Here is a 10,743-nt window from a genome sequence, read left to right as displayed (position 1 = left end):
AGTGAATCAATATGATACCCCCATTGTCACCACGGGTATTCATAGCAAGACATACATCAAGTGTTCTCAAATCCATAAAAGTATTCAATACCAATAATAACGAAATCTCAAAGGGAAAACTCAATTCATCACAAGAAGATAGAGAGGGGAAAACACCATATGATCCAACTATATTTACAAAGCTCGTGATACATCAAGATCGTGCCAAATCAAGAACACAAGAGAGAGAGATTAAACACATAGCTACTGGTGCAAACCCTCAGCCCCGCGGGTGGACTACTCCCTCCTCATCATGGTGGCTGCTGGGAAGATGAAGATGGCCCCTGGTGATAATTTCCCCCTCCGGCAGGGTGCCGGAACAGGGTCAGATTGGTTCTTCATGGATATAGAGGCTTGCGGTGGCGGAACTTCTGATATGGGATCATTTCTGTTTTTTTGTATTTGTAGGATTTTTTGGCATCGGTCTCACGCGTAGATGGGCTTCAGGGGTCCCACCACCCACCAGGGCTTGCTAGGGGGGCTGGCGCACCCTGGTGTCTTGTGGGCAGTATGGGGCCCCCACTGGTGGTTCTTTGCTCCATTATATCTCTTTTCTTCCAAAAAATCGTCAAAACGTTTTGTCCAATTTCGAGAACTTTTATTTCTGCACAAAAACAATACCATGGTAGTTCTGCTGAAAACAGCGTTAGTCCGGGTTAGTTCCATTCAAATCATACCAAAACCATGTAGAATTGTTGTAAACATGGCATGAATACTTCATAAATTATGGATACGTTGAAGACGTATCTATACTTGACATGCAGAAAACGATAGCAATAAACTTGATATGATCATATGCTACGCTTATAGTTTGGGTCTTGTCCATCACATCATTCTCCTAATGATGTGACCCCGTTATCAAATGACAACTCATGTCTATGGCTAGGAAACCATAACCATCTTTGATCAACGAGCTAGTCCGGTATAGGCTCACTAGGGACATCTTGTGTTCTATGTATCCACACATGCATTTGAGTTTCCTGTCAATACAATTATAGCATGGATAATAAACGATTATCATGAACAAGGAAATATAATAATAACCACTTTATTATTGCCTCTAGGGCATATTTCTTTTTTGAAAGATCCATCATCACTGTCATTCATTGATAATAGCAGAGACCAACGAAAAACAACAAGGTGATGAAGGTCCTAGGACCAAAAGATCTGAAGATCAAAGAAAAAGAAAAACAACAACCCTAGTAGCTGCAACACAATACTCCAAACAAACCACACTAGACAACGCAACTCCGACTCTGACTATGAACTACGAAGAAACTAGGCAAGGTTGACATCACAGAGGATCACCGAATGAACAACCTATCACGCGTCATCGTATACCGCCTGGCTCCACCACCGCGGCTTCGACTTCACAACAACAAGCAGTCGAGGCAACCCCACAGACACGTCAAAGAAGAAGAGCTGACTACCACGACCATTACCATGCCTCCGATGTTGCTCACCACCATCATCGTTGCCACATAAGCCACCGTGCACGTCCAGTCATAGGAAGCACCAGAGGGATCAAGAGCTTCAAGATGACACCCTAAAGAGGGGAACGACGTTGAAGACAATGTCACCGCCCGACCCTGCAACAGGATCTAGGCTTTCACCCGAAGAACTTGATCCGGGAGTATAGGTTGTGAAGAATCCCGACGACGTCTCCAAGGAGGATAGCGACGCCCACGGGTGCCGTCGCTGCTGGTCGGCCAGCACCGGCCAGGCTTTCACCTGGTGCAGCCACTCCCACGCAGTAGGCCAAGGTCGACCCGTACCTCCACTGGACCGTGCACATCCCCCACCCAGCGAGCACGCCACCACTGTGTAGGGCAACCAGCTAGACTCCTTGATGACGGGCCTGCAGAGACCAAATCGGGTCCTGCACCCCTCATCCAACCGTGGATGGAGCCTCCCTGCTCCATCAAGCGACAACCGAGCACGACCAGCAGCCGACAGTGCCCCTCCCGTGCGTTGGCCAAGGCCGACAAGTACAAGCCATGGTCGGCCCGCCCGTAACTACCGCAGCTGGAGCCTTGGACCTCTCCCACTACGCGCTGCAACCAGCCTTTGACTTGGACAGGCCCAAATCTGGCCGGCCCGTCCACAACAGCACGCTGTCGCCTCCTCAAAATGAGCCCCAACATGCTCGCCGGATCGGCAGATATCCGCTGCACTCTAGGCTATCAGCTAGCCGGATCCGCCACACCGGCGCGAAGGACGCTTGCTGTAGCAATAGGCCGCGCGCGCAACCCCACACCTCCGCTCCGCCTCGCACACCGGCGACTGCGCCAAATACGCGCAACCCCAAGTCATCCCCCCGCGCCGAAGCCAGATCCGCGCAGCCCCGCTCCTGAAGCGCGCCATGGCGCAAGCACCTCGCAAGCGCTCCCCACTCGTGCTCCTCCGTGCACCTCGCCTCGCCGAGCTCCAGTCCCCGCCAGATCAGGATGCCCGCGCACTGCTCAATCCTGTGCGGAAGTGACCGACGACCCCACCGTCGCCTACACAGCACGGACTTTGCCCTGCTGCGTACACTGGTGGCGGCGAGGGGAGCAGCTTCGGTGGGTGGCCTCCCGGTGGCGGGCTAGATCTTGCTCTCCCGAGCCGCCCGTGGGAGTGGCGCGAGAGAGTTGGGCTGCGTGGGTGAAGGGGAACAAGTGGATGGTGAAGGAATAGCCTCTAGGGCATATTTCCAACAAGTTCTTTATGACTAATGTTGAGTCCATGGATTATACGCACTCTCACCCTGCCACCATTGCTAGCCTCTCTAGTACCGCGCAACTTTCGCCGTTGCATTAAACCCACCATATACCTTCCTCAAAACAGCGACTGTAGCTACCTATTATGGCATTTCCATAGCCATTCCGAGATATATTGCCATGCAACTTCCACCGTTCCATTTATTATGACACGTACCATCATTGTCATGTTGCTTTGCATGATCATGTACTTGACATAGTATTTGTGGCTTGTCCATTGTTCATGTTTCTTATACATGTCATGCTAGATCATTGCACATCCCGGTACACCGCCGGAGGCATTCATATAGAGTCATATTTTTGTTCTAGTATTGAGTTGTAATTCTTGAGTTGTAAGTAAATAAAAGTGCGATGATCATCATTATTAGAGCATTGTCCCGTGTGAGGAAAGGATGATGGAGGCTATGAATCCCCCACAAATCGGGATGAGACTCCGGACTTCAAATAAAAAAGAGGTCAAACAACCCAAAATAAAAAAAGAGGCCAAAGAGCCAAAAAAGAGAAAAAAGAAACAAAAGAAACAAAAAAAGGAAAAATGATGGAAGAAAAAGAGAGAAGGGACAATGTTACTATCCTTTTTCCACACTTATGATTCAAAATAGCACCATGTTCTTCATGATAGAGTGTCTCCTATGTTGTCACTTTCATATTTTACTAGTGGGAATTTTTCATTATTGAACCTGGCTTGTATATTCAAATGATGGGCTTCCTCAAATTGCTCTAGGTCTTCGTGAGCAAGCGAGTTGGATGCACACCCACTTAGTTTTCCTTCGAGCTTTCATATATTCACTTATAGATCTAGTGTATCCGTTGCATGGCAATCCTTACTCACTTGCACCAATATCAATTGATGGGCATCTCCATAGCCTATTAATTTGCCTAGTTGGTGTGAGAATTTTTTTCTCAGTTTTGTCAATTACCACCTTATATTCCACCCATAGTGTTATATCCATGGTGAGGGAGTCCTGGACTAGGGGGTGTCCGGATAGCCGAACTATCATCATCAGCCGGACTCCAAGACTATGAAGATACAAGATTGAAGACTTCGTCCCGTGTCCGGATGGGACTTTCCTTGGCGTGGAAGGCAAGCTTGGCGATACGGATATGTAGATCTCCTACCATTGTAACCGACTCTGTGTAACCCTAACCCTCTCCGGTGTCTATATAAACCGGATGGTTTTAGTCCGTAGGACGAACAACAATCATACCATAGGCTAGCTTCTAGGGTTTAGCCTCCTTGATCTCGTGGTAGATCTACTCTTGTAATACCCACATCATCAATATCAATCAAGCAGGACGTAGGGTTTTACCTCCATCAAGAGGGCCCGAACCTGGGTAAAACATCGTGTCCCTTGTCTCCTGTTACCATCCGCCTAGACGCACAGTTCGGGACCCCCTACCCGAGATCCGCCGGTTTTGACACTGACATTGGTGCTTTCATTGAGAGTTCCTCTGTGCTATCGCAATCAGGAGGGATGCCTCTTCCCGTCTTTAAAGACGGCGCCGTCGTCAAGGGAGCTTTGGCCACCGGCCAAACTATCCGGTTAGGTGGTTTTCTTATGACCGCATGTTCGGCCACCGCTCCGACAATGACCTCTCAGGTCATCAAAAGCGATCTTCACATCAACTCGGAATTCGCCGAGCAGCTAGATCCGATGGAGCTCGCCTCCATAAATGAGCTCTTGGATCGCATCGCCGCCCTGGGAGTCGCTACAGACTTCGATCAGATTGGGCTTAAAACCGATCTGAGAGAAATTAACTCTCCCCAGGCTACCCACCACGTTGTTGTGGTAGAGGAACAACACGGGGACTCTTCTTCTATGTTAAAGACCAGTTATGTCCGGATTCTCGATCCCTCCATGCCGGATTCCCGCGGAGGGACGGACGTCAATCAAGTACTGAACCTAAAGTCAGGCATCGGACCAGATTTGTTGGATAACATCCAGCAATCCAAGCTTCCACATCCGGAAACTTCTCAGCCTTTGAGCCTCAGATTGGGCGGGGTCCCGAATTTAATTCCGCCCGCCCACCCAAATATAAGCGATCTATCTCAAATACGGCAAGAGCCCGATGAAACAGTACATCATTACTGGGCCAGATTCCTCCTGGTTATGGACAGGATAAAGGAATGCCGTGAGGAAAGCGCAATCTCAATTTTCTGCAACAATTGCACGGACAAGGGAATTATGAACGCCATAAGTCGTCGCGAAGTTACACGCTTCGCTGACCTGGCGACCATAGTACAAAAATATTGTGCGATGGAGAGTGCCTGGAAAACCGAAACCAGGTTTTGGGACAATCCGGCCCTGAACATAGCCCTAGTTCGAAATAAAAGGGTGCGTCATACTCAAGCACCTGGGTCAAAAACCAAAAATAAAAACCCCCCTAAAGGGCACGGAACCATACTGGAGGGATGGCTCAATGGACCCTGTAAAATCCATAGTACAGAGGGCGCCACTCCAACACATAGCCTTCGAGGATGTTGGATACTACGGCAGGTGGCCAAAAGTGGCGAAGGTTTTCTAGCCCCGGGTAACCAGCCCAACAGTACCAGTACGGTATTAACAGTCTTCGAGACTTTCGCATCAAATAATATGCGGAAACGAACAATCCACAGCCTCGCCGAAGTCTACCAAGTAGCAACAACAAATCCATGGAGCGACACGGCTATCACCTTCAATGCCAGCGACGAACCTAAATTCCGAACAGCCCGAGCACCAGCCGCATTGGTCCTCAGTCCGATAGTGGACGACTTTCGTCTTACCAAGGTACTCATGGATGGCGGCAGCGGATTAAACCTCATCTATGAGGAAACCCTCCAAAAAATGGAAATAGACTGGAGCCGCATTGAGCGAAGCAGCACAACCTTTAGAGGAATAATCCCTAGTCGGGAAGTATGCTGCACAGGAAAAATCACACTAGATGTAGTGTTTGGATCACCGGACAATTACAGGTCCGAGGAGGTCACGTTCCAAGTGGCCCCGTTCGGCAGCGGAACGCCTTGTTAGGGCGAGAGGCATTCACAATTTTCCAAGCTATACCCCATTATGGGTACATGAAGCTTAAAATGCCCGGGTCCAATGGAATCATCACTCTTGTCAGTGATCCAGATATAGCACTCCGCGCTGAAAATAAGACAACCACACTAGCCCTAGAGGCACTATCCGAAGCCCTAGCGGTAGAGGAACTCACTGCACTGCGCTCCATGGTGAATAGGGACGATGTGATACTCGATAAGAGATATAAGTCCACCTCTTTTAAACCAGCAGACGAAATAGTCAAATTCCAGGTCCATCCAACGGACCCCACAAAGACGGCCTCCATTGGGGCACAATTAAACCCTGACGTAGAAGCCGCACTACGAGAATTCCTTCGGGAAAATTGGGACATTTTTGCCTGGCACCCTTCAGATATGCCAGGAATCCCACGCAGGCTGGCAGAACACAGCCTAAATATCCTAAAAGGATTCAAGCCAGTCAAACAGGCTCTTCGGCGATTTTCCGAACCCAAAAGACAGGCAATGGGAGAGGAGCTAGCCAAACTCTTAGAAGCCGGATTCATCAGAGATATAAAACATCCAGACTGGCTAGCAAACCTGGTAATGGTACCAAAAAAGGACAAATCCTGGCGCCTTTGTGTCGATTTCAAAGACCTTAACAAGCCCTGTCTAAAGGATCCTTTCCCCCTCCCCCGCATCGACCAAATTATCGATGCTACCGCAGGGCATGATTCATTGTGCTTCCTTGACGCATACTCCGGGTACCATCAAATCAAGATGGCGGAAACAGACCAAGCCGCAACGGCATTCATTACTCCATACAGACCATTCTGCTTCAACACAATGCCCTTCGGACTCAAAAACGCCAGCGCAACATATCAGCGCATGATTCAGACATGTCTAGCTACCCAGATAGGCAAAACAGTGGAGGCATACATAGACAATGTGGTCATTAAGACCAAACACGTCGAAACTCTAATAGACGATTTGAGGCTTACATTCGACAACCTCCGAGCATACGACATTAAGCTCAACCCGGAAAAATGTGTTTTCGGCATACCAGCCGGAAAGCTCTTGGGCTTCATTGTATCCGGTAGAGGAATTGAAGCGAACCCATCCAAGATCCGAGCTCTGTCACAATTGGATATCCCAAAAAGACCTCAAACAAATACAAAAACTAACTGGATGTGTGGCGGCTCTAAGCCGCTTCATCTCCCGTTTGGGAGAAAAGGCACTGCCCCTCTATCGCCTCCTCCGGCGCACCGAACACTTCGAATGGACGGATGCAGCCACGGCCGGACTCGAAGAAATTAAGGCCATATTGGCAACAAATCCGGTCCTTGCCGCGCCCAACCTGGGCGAACCGATGTTATTATATATCGCGGCAACACATCAAGTTGTCAGCGCGGTACTCGTCGTCGAACGAGAAACAGAAGGGCACAAATTCCCTCTTCAAAAACCAGTGTACTACGTATCCACTGTCTTAACTCCATGCAAGTCCCGGTACCCACATTATCAAAAGATAGCGTACGCGGTGTTCATAGCATCCCGGAAGCTGCGACACTACTTTCAAGAGTGTTCCATAAGGTGGCCTCCGAAGTACCTCTCAACGATATTATAAACAATCGCGATGCGACGGGCAGGATTGCAAAATGGGCCATTGAGCTCTTACCATTTGACATAACCTACAAACCACGGTGAGCTATAAAGTCGCAAGTTTTGGCTGACTTCATCGCCGAATGGACCGAAGCCGAACTCCCTAAAGATTATGGCGCATACTCCAATTGGATCATGCATTTCGATGGCTCCAAAATGTTGGCTGGCTTGGGGGCTGGCGTCGTCTTGATGTCCCCAACCGGAGACACAGTCCAATACGTGCTTCAAATAATGTACACGGACTCCAACAACGCAACCGAATATGAGGCCCTTCTACATGGTCTCCGGATGGCAATCTCCATGGGTATTCAACGCCTAGAGGTGCGCGGGGATTCAAACCTCGCAATATCCCAAGTAAATGGAGACTTTGACGCCAAGGATCCGAAAATGGCAGCCTACCGTAACGCCGTCCTAAAAATGTCAGCTCGGTTCGAAGGACTCGAATTCCACCATGTAGCCCGGGATAATAACCAGGCAGCAGACATGTTGGCACGCATCGGCGCAAAACGCGACGCCGTCCCTCCAAACATCTTCCTGGAGCGGCTCTTTAAGCCATCCGTATTATGGGAAGAGGAGTCCGGAAATAACAACCCAGAACCAACTGCACCACCCAACACGGAACATTCTGACACAATCGGTGGCTCAGCCAATGAAATAACACCTTCAGCCCACGAAATAATGGCAGTAATTGCCCCGTGGACGGAACCATTCCTAGCCTACTTAATTAGGCAGGAACTTCCTAAAGACCAAAATGAGGCCCGCTGCATAGTTCGGCGATCTAAAGCCTACAAGGTCCATGAGGGAGAACTTTATAAGAAAAGCACAACCGGAGTCCTTCAAAGGTGTATCTCTGAAGAGGAAGGGCGAAATCTCCTGACTGAAATTCACGCCGGACTCGGTGGGCACCACGCTGCAGCCCGGGCCCTTGTAGGCAAGGCCTTCCGTACAGGATTTTATTGGCCGACAGCCCGGGCAGATGCTCAGAACTTAGTCCAACGATGCGTCGGTTGCTAGCTCTTTGCTAATCAAAGCCACATGCCACCCACCGCCCTCAAACCTATACCCATCACTTGGCCGTTCGCGGTCTGGGGGCTTGACATGGTTGGACCCCTTAAAGGGGGAACCCACAAGCAAAAATACTTATTGGTCATGGTGGACAAATTCACCAAATGGATAGAGGCCAAGCCAGTTAAAACGGCAGAATCCGGACCCGTGATAGACTTCATATCCGGGGTAGTACACCGTTTTGGCGTCCCCCACAACGTCATCACTGATAAGGGCACAAATTTCACGGCCGACGAGGTTAAACTCTGGTGCAAAAACATGGGCATCAAGCTCGACTACGCTACAGTCTATCACCCTCAAACTAACGGTCAAGTCGAACGAGCAAATGGTCTAATCATGAGCGGCATTAAACCCAGATTAGTGCGGTCCCTCATGGAATCTAACATGCACTGGGTAGAGGAGCTCGACTCCGTACTCTAGGGGCTGCAGACCACGCCAAATCGCACTACCGAATTCACACCATTTTTTATGGTATACGGCGCAGAGGTAGTTTTGCCCTGCGATATCATTCATGACTCACCTCGCGTGCGCATGACGAGGAAAGAGAAGCCGAGTTGGATCGGCAGGACAGTTTGGACGCCTTAGAGAAGGAGCGCGATGTGGAAAAAACCCGTTCCGCATTCTATCAGCAGCAGGCTCGAAGATATCAAAGCAGAGAAGTACGGGCCAAAACTTACAATGTTGGCGAGCTAGTTCTACGCCTGCCGGACAAGAAATAGGACGAACTTAAGCCCAAATGGGAAGGTCCCTTCATCATCGACCAAGTCCTTACCGGTGGTGCATACCGTCTATGCAACGCATCTGACAACCAACTCGAGCCGAACCCATGGAACGCAGCCCGTCTCCGAAGATTCTACGCCTAGCACCGGACTCAGAGTTCGTCTCCTTCCTCCGTCCACCTTTCATATTTTTTCGCTGTCTTTTGTTTCCCTCCTTTTTCCTCCCTCTTTCAGTAAAAGCCTTTGAGGGCTGATCTGCGCATTGTCCGCACACACTCGATGTGCTACTCGCACTCGTTATACCTGGGGGCTTCTTTAACAGAAGCTTATTTATACGGGCTTCATGCCCAACACATGTGTCATACTTCCGCATGTACCTTTTACTCACCATTATATGCATCGATATGACTTAAGTTTTGGCCAAGCTGGGTTGCCTGGCTCCTGTGCTTACCCCTACGTTCCCGATTGTTCGGCTCGGAGGTAAAGGGAGCACCTCTGCGATTGTTACTGCCGGGTCAGCCGGATGTGTACCTCAGACTGGGTGAAGCCAAAGGCTAGCGTTCTTAAGGGAATATTCGGTCGGTGACTTGAAAGATGATTTATTACTTATTTATTTATCTGCCCCCAGATGCTTTTTCTGCTCTTTTCGCAGTCCGGACATGCACTTTAGGGCATGCCTCCCAGGGAAAGGAACCCCTAACGGAACTATTCTCCCTGGAAGATGTTTCTTACTAACCATTTAATATAACATAGCTAGTTGGGCACTTGTCTGATAAAGCACTTATGACCCCTACGCCTGGTCTCCATGCATGCCCTGGTTTTTGTATAACCGTGAGGGTATTCGGACACACTCCGGACTGTTGGCTCCCGAGGTTGAAGCGAAAAGGTCCGCAAAGACAAACGATCTACAATCCGGCTAGAAGGCATTTTACATGTCATTTTAAATTACATCGTCAAACTGACTGATTGTACTCCTCTTCAATCCCATCTAACAGGCTGTCTAGTTTACAGTCCCGTTGGGAATATTTCACGGCCAACTCTACTTGGCCGTACATCAGGCTCACAGGGATCTCCTTCCCATCGGGCCCCACAGGTCCGACCTCGGCCATGTGGTTTGGATCAGCCTTCGTGTACCGCGTATTCACCATGGCCTAGGCCTCCCTCGCGCCTTGACGGCAGGCCGATATCTTCCACAGACGGAAGCGCTGCCGTACTCCCTGAAGCTTCTCAGCAAGCCCTCCAAGACCCTCGGGTAGGGAGACGGATGGCCATAAGGCCTGCACAACGCCGCTCATCGCCTGCCGTACATGTTCGTGCAGTTGCAGCAGCTCGGGAAGAAGGTCACCCGTGGAACCAGGCATTTGCTCCGCCGGACGACCCGTGAGCACACCTACAGACACATTTCTGTCAATCGACTTCCTCGCTGAACTCTTCTTTTCAAAAGAGTTTGCTCAAGCACTTACTATAGATGCCGCGACGAAGCCGCCGATTCTCCTTTATGGAGTTA

General features: G+C 49.7%; 1 pseudogene; it reads right to left on the bottom strand.

The window, feature by feature from the left end:
* Positions 1-1,572: 1,572 nt before the first annotated feature.
* LOC123114756 (uncharacterized) lies at positions 1,573-2,403 on the bottom strand (annotated as a pseudogene).
* Between the last annotated feature and the right edge of the window lie 8,340 nt (positions 2,404-10,743).

This window comes from Triticum aestivum, chromosome 5B (assembly GCF_018294505.1).
Source record: "Triticum aestivum cultivar Chinese Spring chromosome 5B, IWGSC CS RefSeq v2.1, whole genome shotgun sequence".
Classification (NCBI taxonomy): Eukaryota; Viridiplantae; Streptophyta; class Magnoliopsida; order Poales; family Poaceae; genus Triticum; species Triticum aestivum.
Note: the sequence above shows the minus strand (reverse complement) of the source record. Positions and strands in the feature narration are given on the sequence as shown.